This window comes from Bos mutus, chromosome 20, assembly GCF_027580195.1.
Source record: "Bos mutus isolate GX-2022 chromosome 20, NWIPB_WYAK_1.1, whole genome shotgun sequence".
In the NCBI taxonomy this organism is placed as follows: domain Eukaryota; kingdom Metazoa; phylum Chordata; class Mammalia; order Artiodactyla; family Bovidae; genus Bos; species Bos mutus.
This window is the reverse complement of record NC_091636.1, coordinates 44,010,751-44,033,133: the sequence shown is the minus strand read 5'-3', so window position 1 is coordinate 44,033,133 and position 22,383 is coordinate 44,010,751. Positions and strand designations below refer to the sequence as shown.

Below are 22,383 nucleotides of genomic sequence, written 5' to 3'. Positions count from 1 at the left end.
TACAGTCCATAGGATTGCATGGAGTCAGACATGACTGAAGCAACTTAGCACACACATACACATAAATATTCAACCCTTCAGTAGGTAAAGATTAATGCCCACATCTTATGTATGACCTGTGCAGTGTGACTTTCTTCAGGAGTATGGTGTAGAAAGGGAAGATAATTATTTGACAGTGGAGAAACCTGACAAACACTACCTCAAGTTGCATGACCAAGGTTAGCATCCTCCATGATGTCATATTGACAGTGTATATCCATGATGCAGTGTGCTAAGAATGGCATTTTACCACTGAGGTCTTCCACAGAAAAACACATAACACTACTCTAATCATAGGACAAAAATCAGGCAAATTCTAATTGAGAAACATTCTATAAAATGGTGACCAGTAACCAAAGCTGTTAAGAACATCAAAAACAAGCAATCTGAGAAACTGTCCTAGATAAGACTCTAAATTAGTGTGTATGTAGAATGATTATATGTCTTCAAAATAATTCTATTAATCTAAAATTGTTCTAAATTAAGTTTATTAGCACAAATGACACAATTTACATATTGTGTCATTGTGTCATGAAATATATATATAATAAATCCTTAGAGCATCTTTTTGTGTTCATGTATTTGTATTAGTTGATAATATTTTTTTCATTCATCCATTTCTCCATATACCTTGGGGTATAGTACACATTTCTTCTGCACAGATTGTGGATATAACTTTGACTTAGTTTGTTCGATGAACTCTGAGTAATTTTGGTTCTTGTGTGGTTTGGCTTGTACTCTCTTACTCCTGGGTCAACCATGAAAGTAATGTGCCCTGGGTAGTGCTTGCCCTTGCTGAATATGATACATGTGCAATATATCTGAACTCTCCTCAAAGTCCAGAGTCAGGTTGAGCTCCATGAAATATAATGTAAGGTCACCAAGTTGTTAAACAGACCACAAGTGAGAAAAATAAACGTTTGCTAGATAGATCACTGAATTTTTTGATGATTTGTTTATTGCAACAGTAGCAGAAAAATTTAGTGTGTCACTCAAATCTTCATGTATATGACCATTGCTATTTGCTGTAAAGTATGCCCATCCCTACTTATTAATTGTGTGTGTGTGTATTCCATATGCCCATAACTCAAATTTCTTAAAAAAAAAAATAGTTCTATAGTAAATCATGAGAAACGCTGGACTGGAAGAAACAAGCTGGAATCAAGATTGCTGGAAGAAATATTAATAACCTCAGATATGCAGATGACACCACCCTTAGGGCAGAAAGTGAAGAGGAACTAAAAAGCCTCTTGATGAAGGTGAAAGAGGAGAGTGAAAAAGTTGGCTTAAAGCTCAACATTCCGAAAACTAAGATCATGGCATCTGGTCCCATCACTTCATGGGAAATAGATGGGGAAACAGTGGAAACAGTGTCAGACTTTATTTTTTTGGGCTCCATAATCACTGCAGATGGTGACTGCAGCCATGAAATTAAAAGATGCTTACTCCTTGGAAGGAAATTTATGACCAACCTAGATAGTATATTCAAAAGCAGAGACATTACTTTGCCAATAAAGGTCCATCTAGTCAAGGCTATGGTTTTTCCTGAGGTCATGTATGGATGTGAGAGTTGGACTGTGAAGGAAGCTGAGCACCGAAGAATTGATGCTTTTAAACTGTGGTGTTGGAGAAGACTCTTGAGAGTCCCGTGGACTGCAAGGAGATCCAACCAGTCCATTCTGAAGGAGATCAACCCTGGGATTTCTTTGGAAGGAATGATGCTAAAGCTGAAAGTCCAATACTTTGGCCACCTCATGCGAAGAGTTGACTCATTGGAAAAGACTCTGATGCTGGGAGGATTGGGGCAGGAGGAGAAGGGGATGACAGAGGATGAGATGTCTAGATGGCATCACTGACTCGATGGACATGAGTCTCAGTGAACTCCGGGAGTTGGTGATGGACAGGGAGGCCTGGTGTACTGTGATTCATGGGGTCGCAAAGAGTTGGACACGACTGAGTGACTGAACTAACTAACTAACTATTGGGAAATTGCCAGCTAACTGTAATACTATTTTAACTAGTATTCAGGAAGTCAGTAAAACCACATGTAACTGACATACTTTGCTTATAATCTATTATTTAGGAAATAATTTTAGTCCATCACAATTATGTTTTCCCCCACGATTTTGTAACATAGACCCATCCAGTTTGATGGTCATACCATTTGTAAAATGGTATAATCCAATGAATTATTAACATTGAAATGGGCTCATATATTAGAGCTTTTTATGACTATTGCTATTTCTGACAAATTTTTCTGATATTAAGTGGTAATTATTTAAAAACAAATTTAATACCATCAGCAGTAAGTGTAGTATACTTGAGTATGTGCATATGTATTGATATTTTTAAATACATGGAGCATATTCATGATATATTTTGTACATATACAACATCATGCATATGCCACACATACAGATATAAAACAATCTAATGTACACAGCCCCTCAAAATATATAAATGAGTTAATACCCAGGCAGTGAGCTAGATGGCGATACAGCACATAAAGATGTAATTTTACTCTAGAATCCATAGATTATGACCCCATTTAGGTCTTCAGAAACTATAGCAACAATAGTCTCTATATACTACATTAACTATTATTTTTCTCTTATTGAATAAAAATTTAATTGTAAATACATGGAACATAATCTGTCACAAAAATGGCTCTGATAATGGCAACCCACTCCAGTACTCTTGCCTGGAGAATGCCATGGACAGAGAAGCCTAGTAGGCACAAAGTCAGACACGACTGAAGGGACTTAGCATGCGCACACACGCACGCACACACACAGTGGCTTAAAAATGATACCCAAATCCTTTCTGCAAGGCCGTAAATATAAAGCCAATTGAAGAATAAGAGTGACAACAGAGTGGGTAAAAAAACTGGTGACAATGTTCAGGAAATGCTTTGCCCACATGTTTGATGTAGAATATTGCTGTTAGATTTGTCCCTTAGAAAATCACACATTTGTAAAAAAGAAGAACTGACTTACTATTATTTTTAGTTAACCTTCAGGATGCTGATTGTAACTTAGAAACTAATGGAACTAATTTGCATGTGTGTGTGTATATATATGCACAGGAAATCCTATTAGAGTTATTTTTTAATCACTATATGCTTGTGCCTTGTCATAGCTATTAGGGGGAAGTTAGTTCATGGTCATACATATTTTTATTTCTTTACAAAATAGTTTTTTCATCTTTAATCAAAATTTCCAATTATTTGCATTTGTCTAATAATCTTCTGATATGTGATACATTACCAGGAGAACAATGCTGAAGTTAAGATGGATGAAAAGCTGTGAAATAGTCTGTGCTTTTTAGGATATCCTTCTTTTGACACTGAAACCTGAAATTATGGCAAAGATAATAAGTGCAGTAAGAAAAACCTTCTGTGTAATATCACATATTAAATATTATGACCCAATATTTTTCATTAGTCAAAGAAAGAAATAAGCTTGTAAAAATAAAAAGTAATATATATAAAATAAAAAATAAACATATATTAATTGCTCCATACATCTCACCCTCTCCACCCCTCTCCCCATGACATGGAAACTTACATTCAGTTCAATTCAGTTCAGTCGATAAGTCATGTCCGACTCTTTGCGACCCACTGAACTGCAGCACGTTAGGCCTCCCTATCCATCACCAACTCCTGGAGCCCAACCAAACTCATGTCAATTAAGTCAGTGGTGCCAACCAACCATCCCATGCTCTGTCATCCCCTTCTCCTCTTGCCCTCAATCTTTCCCAGCATGAGGGTCTTTTCAAATGAGTCAGCTCTTCGCATCAGGTGGCTAAAGTATTGGAGTTTCAGCTTCAACATCAGTCATTCCAATGAACACCCAGGGCTGATCTCCTTTAGGGTGGACTGGTTGGATCTCCTTGTAGTCCAAGGGACTCTCAAGAATCTTCTCCAACACCACAGTTCAAAAGCATCAATTCTTCGGCGCTCAGCTTTCTTTATAGTCCAACTCTCACATCTGTACATGACCACTGGAAAAATCATAGCCTTGACTAGATGGACCTTTGTTGGCAAAGTAATGTCTCTGCTTTTGAATATACTATCTAGATTGGTCATAACTTTCCTATCAAGGAGTAAGCGTCTTTTAATTTCATGGCTGCAATCACCATCTGCAGTGATTTTGGAGCCCAGAAAAATAAAGTCTGACACTGTTTCCACTGTTTCCCCATCTATTTTCCATGAAGTGATGGGACCAGATGCCATGATCTTCGTTTTCTGAATGTTGAGCTTTAAGCCAACTTTTTCACTCTCCTCTTTCACTTTCATCAAGAGGCTCTTTAGTTCTTCTGCACTTTCTGCCTTAAGGTTGGTGTCATCTGCATATCTGAGGTTATTAATATTGCTCCCAGAAATCTTGATTCCAGCTTCTTCTTCTTCCAGCCCAGCGTTTCTCATGATGTACTCTGCATAGAAGTTAAATAAGCAGGGTGTCAATATACTGCCTTGATGTACTCCTTTTCTTGTTTGGAACCAGTCTGTTGTCCCATGTCCAGTTCTAACTGTTGCTTCCTGACCTGCATACAAATATCTCAAGAGGCAGGTCAGGGGGTCTGGTATTCCCATCTTTTTCAGAATTTTCCACAGTTTATTGTGATCCACACAATCAAAGGCTTTGGCATAGTCAATAAAGAAGAAATCGATGTTTTTCTGGAACTCTCTTGCTTTTTTGATGATCCAGCAGATGTTGGCAATTTGATTTCTGGTTCCTCTGCCTTTTCTAAAACCAGCTTGAACATCTGGAAGTTCACAGTTCACGTATTGCTGAAGCCTGCCTTGGAGAATTTTGAGCATTACTTTACTAGCATGTGAGATGAGTGCAATTGTGCGGTAGTTTGAGCATTCTTTGGCGTTGCCTTTCTTTGGGATTGGAATAAAAACTAACCTTTTCCAGTCCTGTGGCCACTGCTGAGTTTTCCAAATTTGCTGGCATATTGAGTGCAGCACTTTCACAGCATCATCTTTCAGGATTTGGAATAGCTCAACTGGAATTCTATCACCTCCACTAGCTTTGTTCGTAGTGATGCTTTCTAAGGCCCACTTGACTTTACATTCCAGGATGTCTGGCTCTAGGTGAGTGATCACACCATCGTGATTATCTTGGTTGTGAAGATCTTTTTGTACAATTCTTCTGTGTATTCTTGACACCTCTTCTTACTATCTTCTGCTTCTGTTAGGTCCATACCATTTCTGTCCTTTATCGAGCCCATCTGTGCATGAAATGTTCCTTTGGTATCTCTGATTTTCTTGAAGAGATCTCTAGTCTTTCCCATTCTGTTGCTTTCCTCTATTTCTTTGCAATGATCGCTGAGGAAGGCTTTCTTATCTCTTCTTGCTATTCTTTGGAACTCTGTATTCAGATGCTTATATTTTTCCTTTTCTCCTTTGCTTCTGTCTTCTCTTCTTTTCACATCTATTTGTAAGGCCTCCCCAGACAGCCATTTTGCTTTTTTGCATTTCTTTTCCATGGGGATGGTCTTGATCCCTGTCTCCTCTACAATGTCATGAACCACCGTCCATAGTTCATCAGGCACTCTGTCTATCAGATCTAGTCCCTTAAATCTATTTCTCACTTCCACTGTATAATCATAAGGGATTTGATTTAGGTCATACCTGAATGGTCTAGTGGCTTTCCTACTTTCTTCAATTTAAGTCTGAATTTGGCAATAAGGAGTTCATTATCTGAGCCACAGTCAGCTCCCGGTCTTGTTTTTGCTGACTGTGGAGAGCTTCTCCATCTTTGGCTGCAAATAATATAATCAATCTGATTTCAGTGTTGACCATTATATATTACATTATATCTAATATGTACAAGTATGGGCTTTAAAAATAAATCTAAGATTGAAATAGGATTGGAGTAAAAAAAAGTACATATATTATTTTTGAATGCCATCATCAGACAACTTAGTTTTCTTAAATGATTTTCTCTAAAAGAGAATAATGATGGTTGAAAATGCTGTTTCATGATCCAGGCAATGCAGAAAAGCAAGATTTTACTGATAGAATGGGTTAGAATATAACACATTGTTTAGAATAAAAAAGCTTTATTTTTTGTTTTTTCAAAAAACTTTGGATTTTAAGTCTTTACTGCTTTATGCGTCTTGCCTACTTCTGACATTTTTTCACCTTGGATTCCACTGTCATCTCTCCTAAATGAACCAGTCTTGATCATCTAAACAAATTATACTTAATTATTCAATTGAAAAACTTGTATTAGTGTTATAAGCTGAATTCTCTTCCCCTGAATTTATATTTTCAAGTCCTGACCTCCAGTACCTCAGAACATGACTGTATTTAGAGATAAGGTCTTTAAAGAGATAGGCAAGTTAAAATGAGGCTGTTTTGGTGGGCCCTAGCCTATCCTGACTGGTGTCTTTATAAGAAGAGGAGATTATAACACAGAGAGACACACCAGGGGCACATATGCACGAAGGGAAGATCAGGTGAGGACAGGGAGAGAACTCAGAATAAAATAAGACCTGCCTATATACTGATCATGGACATCTACCTTCCAGGACTGTGAAAACATAATTTTTTTTTTTTTTTTTTTGTTTAAGCCGCCTAGTCAGTGGTATGTTGTTATGGCAGCCCTTGCAAACAAATACAAACAGTGAACATTAACCTAAACATTTTGCAATGCTGGCTAATACTTTAAGTATTTTACTTGTCAATGCTCACATGAAAAGTAGTTTTTCAATCACATAGCTCATTTGTCTTCTGAGGATACCATAAGAAATTACTGTTTTCACAAGAGTCACAGTAATTAAATATTATTGATACCTCAAGGTCCAGTGACACGGAGACAAAGGACCAGTACACGGTTCACATTTGATCATGTACCTTGAGTTTCCTCCAGTTAAATATTATAAAAATGTGCATTTGCAACATGATTAGTGGTATTGCTAGTTTATTCCTTTTGTACATCCTGAATTTATATTTCAAAATTTGAATATATCAATCAGTAAAAAAAAAAGAAATATTTAAAAAATCTCTCTATCTCTCTCTATATATATACATAGTTTTATTTTAATAATTGCATAGCAAACAACAACCCTGCCCCTACACATAAAAAGAGTTTGTTTCCTCATTTGAACAATTTGTTTTCTGTTTTGTTTACTAACTCTTTAAAATATCACAATAAGATAGGAACTGCTGCTAAGTCACTTCAGTCATGTCCAACTCTGTGCGACCCCATAGACGGCAGCCCATCAGGCTCCCCGGTCCCTGGGATTCTCAAGGCAAGAACACTGGAGAGGGTTGCCATTTCCTTCTCCAATGCAGCAAAGTGAAAAGTGAAAGTGAAGTCGCTCAGTCGTGTCCGACTCTTAGTGACCCCATGGACTGCAGCCTACCAGGCCCCTCCGTCCATGGGATTTTCCAGGCGAGAGTACTGGAGTGGGTTGCCATTGCCTTCTCCAAAGATAGGAACTAGAGGAATTAATTTCTAATAAAACAAAATTAACTTTAGTGTTAAAATCCACCAGAATTCTTTCATTTGGCCATTCATTCATTTTTTCAAAAAGACTCAGCAATTATTAGATACTAAGCATTGTGTTTAACACTGGAGCTAAAATTTTGAACCAGGCAGAAATGGCCCATAATCACCTAGAGTGAAAACCATATTGACTGAAAATAGTATGTAATTTCCTTTCTGACACTGACAATTAAAAAAAGCTTTGAAATAGTGCCATTATTTAGTAGTCATTTGTATCTAATGGTTATCTAATACATACATACACTTTAGAAAACCAAATAATAATTTAACCTGTTATTATGAGTTAATAGGAAAGATTGCAAAATTTGGAACAAAGACATTTCTTAGTTTACAGCCTAGTTTTGCTGGGCCATAGTTTTATTATTTTGGGAAAATTATTTGAACCATGCAGACCTGTTTCCTTATGTATAAACCTTCATTATTAATTTTGATTTTGAGACTTGACTTAAAGCCAGAGATCATAATGAATACATGGTGGGCAAGTGATAATTGATTATACCTTTATTTTTATATTAAAATTAATAATATTAGGTTTAATCAAATAAAAATTATGTAAGGATCCAAGTCAGAATTACTTTCAAAGCATCTTGGGTTCCAGATCAAGCTGCTTGTTTTTTGAGGGTCTGGCTTCTAACCATTGTGAATTTCTCTTAGGAAATATATAAACTTTGTAAGAAATAAACAAAAAAAATCAATGTTATTCACCAGAATTAAACACAGTATCTGATCTGGTGATATAATTCTAATTGATTTCCAACTGTTTCATTCTAATAAGGTTCAGATATAATGTTTATTTGTGAGGTATTGTATAAATTCACTAAAGAGAATAATGTGTTGTTTTAGCTTTTTCTTTCTTCCTCACGTTATGCCTAAGAAACATTTTTTTTTTATTCTTGCACTGTGTGTGTGTGTGTGTGTGTGTGTGTGTGAGTGTATGTGTATATGTGTGCATTTGTTTGTGTGTGCTTAAAGTATCCTGCTCTTCTGATTCTATTACTCCAGGACTAGATTTTCTTTTGTGAGTTTTGATATTCCATAGAAATAAGAGACTGTTTTAAACATTCAAAGGCTTCTGCCACTTTACATTTAGAGAAGCAGGTCCAATTTTAAGTTCCTTCCGGCAGTTAGTTTCATTATTTTAGTGAGTTTTGGCATAGACTCTGATGGGTTAAAAAAGGCTTATGTTCATTGCTTGAAATCTTAGTTTTGTTTAGGTATTGGGAATCATAAAGAACATATTCAGCAATAAAACCCTCATCAATTGATTTAATCTATAAGAAAAATAAGTCTTACTTTGAAATGTTTTTTAATATATTTTTGTTTAGGAATTGGAGGGAAAGGTCACTATTAATAGAGAGTTTTAATCAATTGTGACAAATCTGTAAACTAAAGTAATGGTTCAGTATAAGATTATGAAAATTCCTAAAAAGGACACAATGAAAATATTTGAAATTTTTAATTTAAGATAAATGGTATTAAATAAATTGTGGCTCTCATAGTCATCCTATATAAAATTATGCTGTGATCACTGAGCTTTCCTCAGTCTCCTCTGGAAAGTGATATCAACATCATTGACACATTAAAAAAGGAAAGATACACCACTGGTACTTGATGAGTTAATGTGATAATAACTGGAATTATGCTATTCATTTAAAAGTATTTAGAAAAAAGAGTAAAAACATGCAGAAACCTAACACTTTTATATGAGGCTCCCAAGCTGTCTTTAAGCAGACTGACTGTAGCTTAGTGATCACAGGAAGCCCCTTTATCATATAACTTTAAGAACATGCACATGTAACTATACTCTTGGAAAGTTGTATCTGAATTTAAGTTTTAAAACACAAATGAAATTGGTGCTAATTAAATGGTACGAAATATAATTAATTTTACAAAAATAGGTACAAAATATTTTTAGAGTAATTTGTGCTTGTCTAATTTAGGACTATGTTTATAATTATTTTTGCATAGTTTCTTGAACATTCTTGTCTTTCCTATCTTCCAAATCATGTTTTACTGGTTCCTGTTTTGGATTTTCATATTACCTTTACTCATTTTAGTGACTCTAATTCTTTTAAAAATAAAAGTTACATACCCATTTCTAACAACAACAACAACAAAATTTGGACTTTCCATAAAACATAAATGGACCCCATAGATCAAGAATTCCAATTTTTAAAACCTTTAATAAACAGAAAATGATAGCCCAGTTGTCTTAATATATTCCATATTCTACAATATACTTTTTTGAGACTGCTAATTATTATATACCATATGCATATATATATATGTATATATATAGTATAGACTATAGATTATGCTTTTTATCTACTTTCAGCGCTGTTAAAATACAATATTTTTCACCCATAGTAATTTAACTGCATGTTTTTTACTTGATTTTTTACTATGATTTTTTTATGTTTTTGTTTTTTTTGTTTTTAATCATTCTTTTTTTTTTTAATTTTATTTTTAAACTTTACATAATTGTATTAGTTTTGCCAAATATCAAAATGAATCTATCACAGGTAATTGAGCTTCATTACTATGTCTGCCATCAAAGTCCATCCAAAAACATAACTCTGCCAGATTCAAATGGATATAATTATTTTCCTGGAAAAAAAATGAGCCTGGAATACGTCCACTTTGCTTCAGGTTGAACTACTCCAATGTTTTACAGTTTTAAAGTGCTCCGTGGATGTTCTTTGGCATGTCAGAAGTTTTTTAACTTGTTCATCAGTGTATGCTGCTGTGAGTTGGTTCTGGTATGTGAAGCACTTTAAAGAAAGGCAAAGTTTAAATTCTATAGAATAAGTAAAAGAATACTATAGAAGAAAGTATGCCTTACTGTTATCTATGAATTTTACTTTAATATTAACTTTACTTGTAAATATTTGTTTATACTGTGAATTTAACAACATCTGACTCGAAAATGACCTTTGTAAGTATACAAAGATGTGTTAAGAACATGAACTTAACTTTTTAAGACTGTTTGACCAATGCGAAATTATACTTGGTGAAAGAAATTTCATTTTCTGGCCAATAAAACTTGAAATAAAGTATTTTAAACATAAAAACATCCTTATATTTGACCCTTAAATGGGCAGAAAGAGACCAAAACCACAATTAATGTAAGGTCTCAATTTATGAATAAATTCAGAAATTTCTAGAAAAGCAAGTGTTTTTCACAAGAAAAATAATAGTTGCAGAGTAACTTGGTCTTATTTTCCTATTATTTGTACAAGGAAACAAGCTATGAGAGACTATTGATAAGCAACATCCTACTTAATCTCAAATAGGGTTTTGTTTCCTAACATTTGCTTATTTACTTACTCTATAGAATTTAGGTAATTGTATCACTGCAGTCACTGTCCGCAGTGATTCTGGAGTGCAAGAAAATAAAGTCTGTCACTGTTTCCATTGTTTCCCCATCTATTTGCCATGAAGTGATGAGACCAGTTGGCATTATCTTAGTTTTTTAAATGTTGAGCTTTAAGTCAGCTTTTTAACTCTCTTCTTTCACTTTCATCAAGAGGCCACTTAGTTCCTCTTTGCTTTCTGTCATAAGGATGGTGTTATCTGCATATCTGAGCTTATTGATATTTCTCTTGGCAATCTTGATTCCAGCTTATGTTTCATCCATCCTGGCATTTCGCATGATGTACTCTGCATATAAGTTAATAAGCAGGATGATAATATACAGCTTTTATATACTCCTTTCCCAATTTTGAACTAGTCTGTTGTTCCATGTTCAGTTCTTACTACTGCTTCTTGATCTGAATACAGGTTTCTCAGGAGGCAGGTATGGGAATATTATACAGGTCTGATACGCCCATCTCTCTTAAGAGTTTTTCACCATTTGTTGTGATCCACAAAGGCTTTTGCATAATCAATGAAACAGAAGATGTTTTTCTGGAATTCCCTTGATTTTTCTATGATTCAACGGATGTTGGCAATTTGATCTCTGTCCCTCTGTCTTTTTTAATCCAGACTGTACATCTGGAATTTCATAGTTCATGTACTGTTAGAGCCTAGCTTGTAGGATTTGGAGCATTACTTTGCTAGCATGTTAAAAAAGTGCAATTGTGCAGTAGTGTGATCATTCTTCGCCATTGCTCTGCTTTGAGATTGGAATGAAAACTGACCTTTTTGAGTCCTGTGGCCACTGCTGAGTTTTCCAAATTTGCTGGCATGTTGAGTGCAGCACTTTCACAGCATCATCTTTTAGGATTTGAAATAGCTCAACTGGAATTCTATAACCTCCACTAGCTTTGTTTGTAGTGATGTTTCCTATATCAGGCTTTAGGTGAGTGATCACACCATTGTGATTACCTGGGTCATGAAGATCTTTTTTGTATAGTTCTTCTGAGTATTCTTGCCACCTCTTCTTAATATCTTCTGCTTCTGTTAGGTCCATACCATTTCTGTTCTTTACTGTGCCAGTCTTTGCATGAAATTTTCCCTTGGTGTCTCTAATTTTCTCAAAGAGATCTCTTGTCTTTCCCATTCTATTGTTTTCCTCTATTTCTTTACATTGTTCACTTAGGAAGGCTTTCTTATCTCTCCTTGCTATTCTTTGGAATTCTGTATTCAGATGTGTATGTCTTTCCTTTTCTGCTTTGCCTTTTGCTTTCTCTTCTTTTCCATTTGTTTGTTAGGCCTCCTCAGACAACAGTTTTGCCTTTTTGCCTTTCTTTTTCTTGGGGATGATCTTGATCACTGCCTCCAATAGTGTTTTGAACCCTTTTTACATAGTAATTCAGGTAACTCCACCAGACTAATCCCATGAATATATTTGTCACTTCCACTTTACAATCGTTAGAGGATTCTTTTAGATCATACCTGAATGGCCTCATGTTTTTTTTTTTTTTTTCTTTAGGTTTTAATCAGACTTAGTTTAAGTCTGATTTTAGCAATAAGGAGTTCATGATCTGAGCCAAAGTCAACTCCCAGTCTTGTTTTTGCTGACTGTAAAGAGCTTCTCCATTTTTGGTTGCAAAAAATATAATCAATCTGAAATTTGGTGTTGACTATCTGGTGATGTCCATGTGTAGAGTCGTCTCTTGTGTTGTTGGAAGAGGGTGTTTCCTGTGACCAATGTGTTCTCTTGGCAAAACTCTGTTAGCCTTTGCCCTGCTTAATTTTATAGTCAAAGACCAAATTTGCCTGTTACTACAGGTATCTCTTGACTTCCTACTTTTGCATTCCAGTTCTCTATGGTGAAAAGGACATTTTCATCATACCCTTTTGGGGGGTATTAGTTCTAGAAGTTCTTGTAGGTGTTCACAGAACCGTTGAACTTCAGCTTCTTCTGCATTAGTGATTGGGGCACAGACTTGGATTACTGTGAAACTGAATAGTTTGCCTTGGAAACAAACTGAAAACATTGTCATTTTACAGGTTGCACACAAGAACCACATTTCCAACTCTTATGTTGACTATGAGGGCTACTCCATTTCTTCTAAAGGATTCTTGCCTATAGAAGTAGACATAATGGTCATCTGAATTTAATTCACCCATTCCCATCCATTTTAGTTTACTGATTCCTAAAATGTCGATGTTTACTTTTGCCATCTCCTGTTTGATCACTTCCAATTTACCTTGATTCATGGACCTAACATTCTAGGTTCCTATGAAATAGTGTTCTTTACAGCATTGGACTTTACTTTTACCACAACTGGGCATTGGAAGTTGATCTCTTTGTCATTGTTTTTGAATTATCCATATTGCATAATTCAATTTATATAAAATTCTAGGAAATACAAATTAATCTCTTCTTCAAAAGCAGATCAATGATTATTTTACGCATAGGGTATGGTAGAGATGGTCTACAAAGTAGAGAAGCATTCTATATGTCAGTCTTTTTTTTTTTTTTTCATTTTAAAAGTGAATATTTAATTCAACATTGCAATAAGAATTAAACAGTTAAAAACAGAAGCATATTAGTGGCTTAAAAAGGACAGCAACTTTAGTTCCTTTGGAGAGGATTTTGACTGCCGGTTGTCTACAGCAAAACAATGCTAGGAAAATGTTTGTAGAAGACAGAAAATCTCTCTGAATGCAAGTCTAAAATGCTTAAAAATAGGGATTAAAGGTTTTAAAGATGCAAACCAGAAGTATCCAGTATTAAGATGGCCAAAAAATGAACTCCACATAGTCTAGAGACTAGAATCCCAGACGATCATGACTGTTACACAGGCACCTGGCTGTGGTTCATCCACTACCACCTTCTTGGTTCTTCTAGATCCTTCTTGGCTTTCATCTGGGTAACTCCAAGGCACTGTGAGGAAAACAGATGGATAGATGCCCATTTCTCCTGTAGTCCCTCTCAGTTTGGCAATTAAGCAGTCAGTCAGTGAGAAAAGGTATTTAATCCATAACTTATAGTCCCCATAAGACCTCACTCAATTTGAAAAACCGCCAGTTCTGTCAAATACGCCAGCACTCCAATAAGGTATTTAGGACACAAAATCTTTATTTTTCCATCAGTATGTGCTGAAGCTACAGATGTTGAAACACGAACCAATCTTGTGGCTGATAAATGAATTTTGAAATGCCTATGGAAATGTGAATACAGGCAGTCCATGAACAAGTCAACTTCCTCCTGGGTAACTTCCCCAGGTGTTTTGTGAACACTGTCCCATAAAGCTTTTGCATCTTCTGGATGTATGGCGTAAGAAATGTCCAGACTATGAGGGCTACAGGGTACAGACCAAAGAAATTCAGTAGTGGCCATATAATGGTCCATTTTGCATGCAGTCCACATAGCAGCCATCCAGGAAAGGTTAAATGCATTGATTGCTAAGGGACGGAAGTAACAGTCAAAAGTTTTCTGAAACCAGGTTCCAATTATAGCTGTATTAGTCTCTGCACCATTTACAAGGAATAAGGGTAGACAGGTGAAATCTTCTGAAACAGTCTCCAGAAGACTGTCTCCAAATACACAGCAGAACCAACCAGTCCACAACACTTTGCCTTCTCTGTGCTCAGATGGCAATTGAGATTTGGACAGAATCTGGACAAGAAATGCTTCAGGATCTCTTTGTGTTCCTTTCACTCCCATGAGAGTAGAGAAAACCACTTTGATGTTGAAGTCATCTCCCACTTCCACAGCAAGTCCTTTCTGCTTTTCAGCAGCAATAAATGCATTCAGAAGTTTAGAGTACTCTTTGAAATTAGTATAGGAGGATTTATATAAGGGAGTTAAACTATATAAAGTCCATTGTTTATGCAGAAGGAATGCAAACTTTTGAGGATCAACATCTTCCTGCAGTTGTGAACCCTGGGGGATTTTCCTTCGTGGTGGAGTTGGGATAAATGAAGTCTGCTTCCTGACTGATTCTAATCGTTTCTGCAGAGGGGTGGCGCCTATAAAGAAATCTTTAAGCCTTGAGGAGGCGTCTTGTCTAGGAGTCAATTCCGGTGCATCATAAGAATCCATGGTCAATAAAATGCCGTGATGACGCTGTCACCCATTCCCTTCACGAATCATTCTTCAAGCCGGGATCCAAAACTCCATCAAAACTGCAATCCCTCGAGGTAAAAAAGCCGCCAAAATGACAGCAAAGAGAAAGTCCAGAAGAACCCCTGGCCCTCCCAAATTCCCTCAAGCTCCACCACAAGACGGTTCAAGACGGATGCAAAGGAGCCCAGAAAGACCTCCGCTCCCAAAGACGCCAGCCCAGCCTGGCACCTCAAGCCGAAGGGATATATCCGCTGCCTCAACCACCAGCTCCGCGACCCTCACTCATAAGGAGTCAGCTTCAGCCCGCGGAGGGAAAGGGCAAGGGACAGTGTGTCCCACCTCGCCCCTCTCCACTTGAGCCCTCAGAGGCCAACGCTAGCTCGGAAATCCCTATATGTCAGTCTTTTGTCAAAGATTTCAGTGGCCATTTGTCAAACTGAAAGAATTACTGAGCATAAAATATACTTTGTTGAAACTTATTTCAAAAAAATTTGTAACCCCAAATAATTTTTTTCTTTTTCTAAATTAATTTATTTTTTTATTTAAATTTATGTATTTTAATTAGAGGCTAATTACTTTATTGTATTGGTTTTGCCATACATCAACATGAATCCACCACAGGTGTACATGTGTTCCCAATCCTGAACACCCCTCCCACCTCCCTCCCCATACCCTCCCTCTGGGTCATCCCAGTGCACCAGCCCCAAGCATCCTCTATCCTGCATCGAACCTGGACTGGCGATTCATTTCATATATGATATTATACATGTTTCAATGCCATTCTCCCAAATCATCCCCCCCACCTCTCCCACAGAGTCCAGAAGACTGTTCTATACATCTGTGTCTCTTCTGCTGTCTCGCTTACAGGGTTATCATTACCATCTTTCTAAATTCCATATATATGTGTTAGTATACTGTATTGGTATTTTTCTTTCTGGCTTAATTCACTCTGTATAATTGGCTTCAGTTTCATCCAACTCATTAGAACTGATTCAAATGTATTCTTTTTAATGGTTGAGTAATACTCCATTGTGTATATGTACACATTTCTTATCCATTCATCTGCTGATGGACATCTAGGTTGCTTCCATGTCCTGGCTATTATAAACAGTGCTGCGATGAACATTGGGGTACACATGTCTGTTTCAATTCTGGTTTCCTCTGTGTGTATGCCCAGCAGTGGGATCGCTGGGTTGTATGGCAGTTCTATTTCCAGTTTTTTAAGGAATCTCCACACTGTTCTCCATAGTGGCTGTACTAGTTTGCATTCCCACCAACAGTGAAAGAGGGTTTCCTTTTCTCCACACCCTCTCCAGCATTTATTGCTTGTAGACTTTTGGATCGCAGCCATTCTGACTGGTGTGGAATGGTACCTCATTGTGGTTTTGATTTGCATTTATCTGATAATGAGTGATGTTGAGCATCTTTTCATGTGTTTGTTAGCCATCTGTATGTCTTCTTTGGAGAAATGTCTATTTAGTTCTTTGGCCCATTTTTTGATTGGGTTGTTTATTTTTCTGGAATTGAGCTGCAGGAGTTGCTTGTATATTTTTGAGATTAGTTGTTTGTCAGTTCCTTCATTTGCTATTATTTTCTCCCATTCTGAAGGCTGTCTTTTTACTTTGTTTATAGTTTCTTTTGTTGTGCAGAAGCTTTTAATTTTAATTAGGTCCCATTTGTTTATTTTTGCTTTTATTTCCAAATAAATAATTTTAAAATAAATCCATTTACCTTAAGCTTTAATAATGAAAACACATGGAAAGTTATGTACATCATTACTCTTGAGGAAAAGCAAATAAAAATATGAAATGTAACTATTCACCTGTTAGAAGGTCAAAAACACATACTTTTATACACAGAATGTCATTTGTCAAAGAAAATGTGTTTATTTGGGACTAGCAGAGGAATTTTTATTCAGGACATGCAAATAGCAAGCTACAGGTGTGTCTGTTGTGGATTTGGCTGTAATTATGTGCAGAAAATGTAAAGAGAGGAAGAGTTAAATGAGAGTTGGATGAAATAAAAATCAAATGGAGAACAGCTTTGAAAATTCCCCAAGTAGACAAAACCAGTCTTGTTTCATAAACAAAACTCAATTCAGCTTATTTTCTGAGACCAACCTGATTGGGTAGTTTCTAGTTCATGCCTCTGGTAACCATATACAAAGTTTCTCATGACTGATAGAAGGTAATCCCTGACCAAATTCCTGTCATTCAAGAAAGTTCCAATGTTATCAAATTTCTATGAAGCAAGCATTTATGAGAAATCATTCTCTTTGTCATTGTTGTTCACCGCCCCTTCTCTGGTTCCATTCCTTCACATTTTCCCCTTTTGTTCAAGATCTTTCACAAAAATCATTGCTGAGAAATTATCATTCAGGTGTTGTTAATTTTTTCTGCTATACACTTTTTTATAGATGGATTGCATTGTTATGTCCCTTGGATCTGAAGAGGGTTGTCCTCAGGTCTCTTTCCCATGAAGCTGAGGAGGCTCACGCTAAGGTGTCTTGTCCCACAGATGAGGAAAATGATAGGGAGTGCTACTGCTTCATTTGAGTGAGAGGATTGGTGAAAGAATCTCAGTTATGTCCCGCTGTGGTGGATGATTTAGTTTTCATAATCAGTTGAGTTTCAAGAAAAGACTTTGAAAGGAAAAGAAGTTTGTTTTGTACATGTATTTTTGAGGAAGATATATGTATACTATTACAAAACAGTAGAAATAAACTGGAGACCAGAAGCTCAATGACAGTTATTGATTGAAATATGCTTCTCAACCAGTTTCCCCAACTGTTTATGTTTGTTGTTAAGTCGCTCAGTCGTGTCCAACTCTTTGAGACCCCATGGACTGCAGCATGCCAGGCTTCCCTGTCCTTCATCATCTCCCAGAGCTTGGTCAAACTCACATCTGTTGAGTCGGTGGTGCCGTACATCCCAAGGTTCAGGAGCTTGGACAACTTCTGCTTGGTAATGTCCTATGTTATTTTTAGTTCTTGTGTTAAGTTATTTTCCCTGACCTATTGACATAAAAATAACTTTCTTCACTAGGACACAAGTTCCCCTTGCTGAGAAGTGAGGAGGTTTAGAGTTTTGAAATTTTTTCAGCACTACTTTTGGATACTTATTTTATTTGGGTTTCTTGATATTTCAAAGCTTGGACAGAAGCACTGAAAGTGGTAGACATAACTATGAAAAGATTGTGAATCAGTTTTTCAAATTCTGCTATTCCAACCCAAAGAAAAAGTTTTTGGTGATTGCAACCCTGAGCCCTTTCTATCCACTATAGTGTTTTTTGTAGTCACTTCTCCAAACTATAAGCTTCCCCACTCTAATGTCATTTGTAAAGCTGGTATGAGAAAAAAACAAAATTAGGTATATAAGCAGTGGAAGGATGAGTTTTTCTCATTTTGGCATCAGGAGTAAGGACAGTGATCCTATAATATACCTTCCAATTAAGGCAAGAATAGAATATACATTTTTCCACATGAAAAGAAATACCCAATGTTTTTTTAAGGATAGACATAATTCTGTCCTTTTGCTTAGATTTCCTTTCTTTGAATGAAAGATGATATCTTATGGTTATATGAATGTACACACACATACACACACATACACTTACTATATAGAACACATGGTAATCTGGTCCATTCACATTATGGGAATGTTTGTTCAAGCACCTTAAATTTCTACAGATCTGAAGTAACAAGTGAACTGATCTAGTATAAATAAGATTTTCATGGAGGTCTGGAACATCTTGAGGTGAGAAGAAAGTTGAATTAAGTTTTAACCATCCACCAGATTTTTGGCCAATTTCCAACAACATGCCATTGAGTGGGAGCACATCAGCTTCTCTTTTAACAGTACTGTTATTGTTTTCATTTCCATTATAGAGATACATTAAGGGAAAAGATGATATAAGCTTGTGTATATTCCAATAGGGAGTGAATTCATGTTCACAAGGTTATATGGAATAGCAAAGTTACAAATATTCACTGGGAGATACACTATGGTTTTGTCATGCTCATCATTGTTTATGAAACCAAGAAAAATGTGAGATAAGAGTTCAGGCCTGAGTTGACGGTACCCAATGGAAACCAATAATATCTGGTGCCAATCTTCTAGAAGAGAGGAGACTAGTGATTTCAAAGCTACCAAAGGAAAATCTTACATCTTTCCTACTTATATTTTGCCATCTTTCTAAATATAGTAACTAGGCCACCAGTCCTGATCAGTCATGATTATTGTTAGCTCTGGCATAAATATGTTGTTGCTGTTTTGTTGCTCAGCCATGTCTGACTTTGTGACCCCATGGACTGCAGCATGCCAGACTTCCCTGTCTTTCACTGTCTCTCAGAGTCTGCTCAAACTCATGTCCATTGAGTTGATGATGCCATCAAACCATGGCATAAATATAACAATCAGTAAGTTTAACAGAATCAGAGAATTTTTGTAAGGTGGGTATACAAGCTAAATCTGAAGAAAAGGGCAATAGGAAAATCAGGGAAACAACAAGCAAAGGCATGAATGACATGATTTAACATGATACACAGTGAGGATAAAAAAAATAAAAAAAATTTATAAAAGTCTGGTTCATATATCTTAGGTAAGCTATCCTCTTTAGATGCCATCTACTTTAGTCCTTAAAATTTTTTAGCCTTAGGTCACCAGTTAATACATATATCTCTACAGATTTGGGGGATTTCTTTAGATGTGACACATGAATCCTTGAAGTTTGGCTGCATCATGGTTGTTTAATATCCTGTGAAGTAGGGTTCTTTCCAGCAAGATTAAAGATATCTTTTTGGAAATGTCTCTTCTGATAGATGAGATCTCTGGGCTGTAAGGTGTGATGTTTGACATCTGTTTCCTGAAAGAGCACTGTGGAAAGCCTGCTCTATCAAAATGTTTATGGGCTTGATTATGCCTTTCCAAAGTTGAAGGATATCTTTCTTTATTAGCCATGGGTCAAAAGAAATTGGGGCTAAGTGCATCAATTGTCCTGTAATTATTTTAAAAGATATAAGTTTTTGCATCCTGGAGGGAATAGATCTAAAATTTGGAAGAACCAAGAATAATACTCTTGGCCATGGTGTTCAGAGGGTTTCAACTCATTCAGCTGAGTCTTAATAATTAGATTTGTATGTTTGAGCAATGCTGAAGACCAAACATGATAAGTACAATCAAGGTGCTGCAGAAATGGCCAGACCACACAGACTCATCAAAACATCGGACCAGTAAAGTGGATTCCCCAGTCACTATGAAGGTCAAGGGAGCTCCCCAAGTGAAAATAATCTTTTCTAATGATATCTGAGCTACAGAAGAAGCAGTCACATGTTTTCATGAAAAACTTCAGTCCAATGTGAAAATATGCAAACCATTATAAAAACGTTCATGAGTGGGAGTGATTGTATGAAATCCATTCAGGTGGTTCATTGGATAAATGAAAATATACAGAGATAGTTTGGATAGTTTTTCCAGCATTTAGAACAGATGGAACAAGCAGGGTAAATACTTTCTGCAGCCTTGTCAAAGGTTCCCTACCAATACTGATTCATGAACAGTATTTTATCAGCAGCCAAGTGACAAGGTAGAGGGCTTCCCTGGTAGCTCAGTCAGTAAAGAATCTGCCTGCCAAGCAGGAGACACAAGAGATGCAGGTTCAATCCCTGAATTGGGAAGATGCCCTGGAGAAGGAAATAGCAACCCACTCCAGTATTTTTGCCTGGGAAATCCCATGGAAAGAGGAGCCTGAGGTCCCTGAGATCACAAAAGAGTCAGACATGGTTTAGTGACTAAGCAACAATAACAAAGTGACAAGGTAAGCACTTTTTGCAGTCTTGTCAATGTATCTCTACTAATATTGATTTATGAATATTATCATTTTATCAAGTACCAACTAATTTAATTTAGGTATAGTAGTAATAAAAATTTTAAATTTCCTAAAAAGACTGGCTTATTATTGGGTCACAACTAGAGTTTCTTTTCTTCATGATACCAGTAGCCTTCAGATCTTCAATTTTCTATTTCTTTTTCAGGGGCCATTTATTTGTATTTTCCTGGAAAATGCACTTTAGGTTGTCACCAGCAAAAGTAGTCTTCTGGACTGTGACAGATATTTTGTCCGTGGATCCCATAAGAGCGGCATTTTTTGAAGAAATAATCAATGAGGTGATTTCCTTTGTCTTCCAGAGAGTTGAACTTAGAATGCCCAGGGACTTTAATAATAGCCAAAGCTGCTGGCCAGAGTATAGCATCTTAAGTTTTGAACATAACTACCATTTTAAATTTTGTCTCTACTGGAAGTCAAAAAATCTGGTTTCTATAACATTCCAAAATCATGGGGTACTCTAAAGGCATGATAGCTATCAGTATTTGTGTTTGCAGTTTTACCTTCTGGTAGATTACATGCTTGAATATCATTTAGAATATAATTCAACTTGTTGGGCTGAAGTGGCCAAAAGTAGGGGTACAGCCTCAAGGACCTCAAAAGGAGTTGTTATTGAATATCCAGTGCAATATTTGCCATTTTCATTTTTCAAGTAAGAGCCATTAGTAAACCATGAACAGTCAACATTTGTCAAGGAGGTTTCTTTTAAGTTATTACATGGGGTTGATAGGTGATTCATTCAAGTTAGATAGATATAGGAGGGTTTGTTCATGGAAGAAGGAAAAAGAGTAACTGGATTGTTACAAAGAATGAGAGTGATATGTAGGTTGGTTAGTGAAAGAATTTTATAAAGTAAGAGAGCTTGCTGAAAAATGTTGGGAATGATATGAGTTCAAGAGAACTTTGACAGCATGAGGTACAAAAATGGTCAGAGGATCCTGTGACCATTTCTTCAGTGGCCTTTACCAGAAGGCAGTGGCAAGGATATCCCCAAGGCACGAGGGGTGACACTGGGTCATGGGATCTAGTTGTTGGCTGTTATAACCTAGAGGTTGTGGTAGCCCCCATGTTTTTGAGTAAGTACTCTGAAGGTATTATCCTCTTTTTCCTAAACAAAAAGCAAACAGGGAAGTTTATAGTTCATAAGCTGCTGCTGCTGCTAAGTCATTTCAGTCATGTCTGACTCTGTGAGACCCCATAGATGGCAGCCCACCAGGCTCTTCTGTCCCTGGGGTTCTCCAGGCAAGAAGACTGGACTGGGTTGCCATTTCCTTCTCCAATGCATGCATGCATGCATACATGCTAAGTCAATTCAGTCATGTCCAACTCTCTGTGACCCCATGGACAGCAGCCCACCAGACTCCTCTTTCCATGGGATTCTCTAGGCAAGAATACTGGAGTGGGTTGCCATTTCCTTCTCCATAGTTCATATATCTGAGGGCAAAATGATTTATGAAGGTTTCCTTCAAGATTTTAAAG

General features: G+C 36.6%; 1 pseudogene; it reads right to left on the bottom strand.

The window, feature by feature from the left end:
• Positions 1–13,580: 13,580 nt before the first annotated feature.
• On the bottom strand, positions 13,581–15,298 carry LOC138984245 (centromere protein L pseudogene; annotated as a pseudogene).
• Between the last annotated feature and the right edge of the window lie 7,085 nt (positions 15,299–22,383).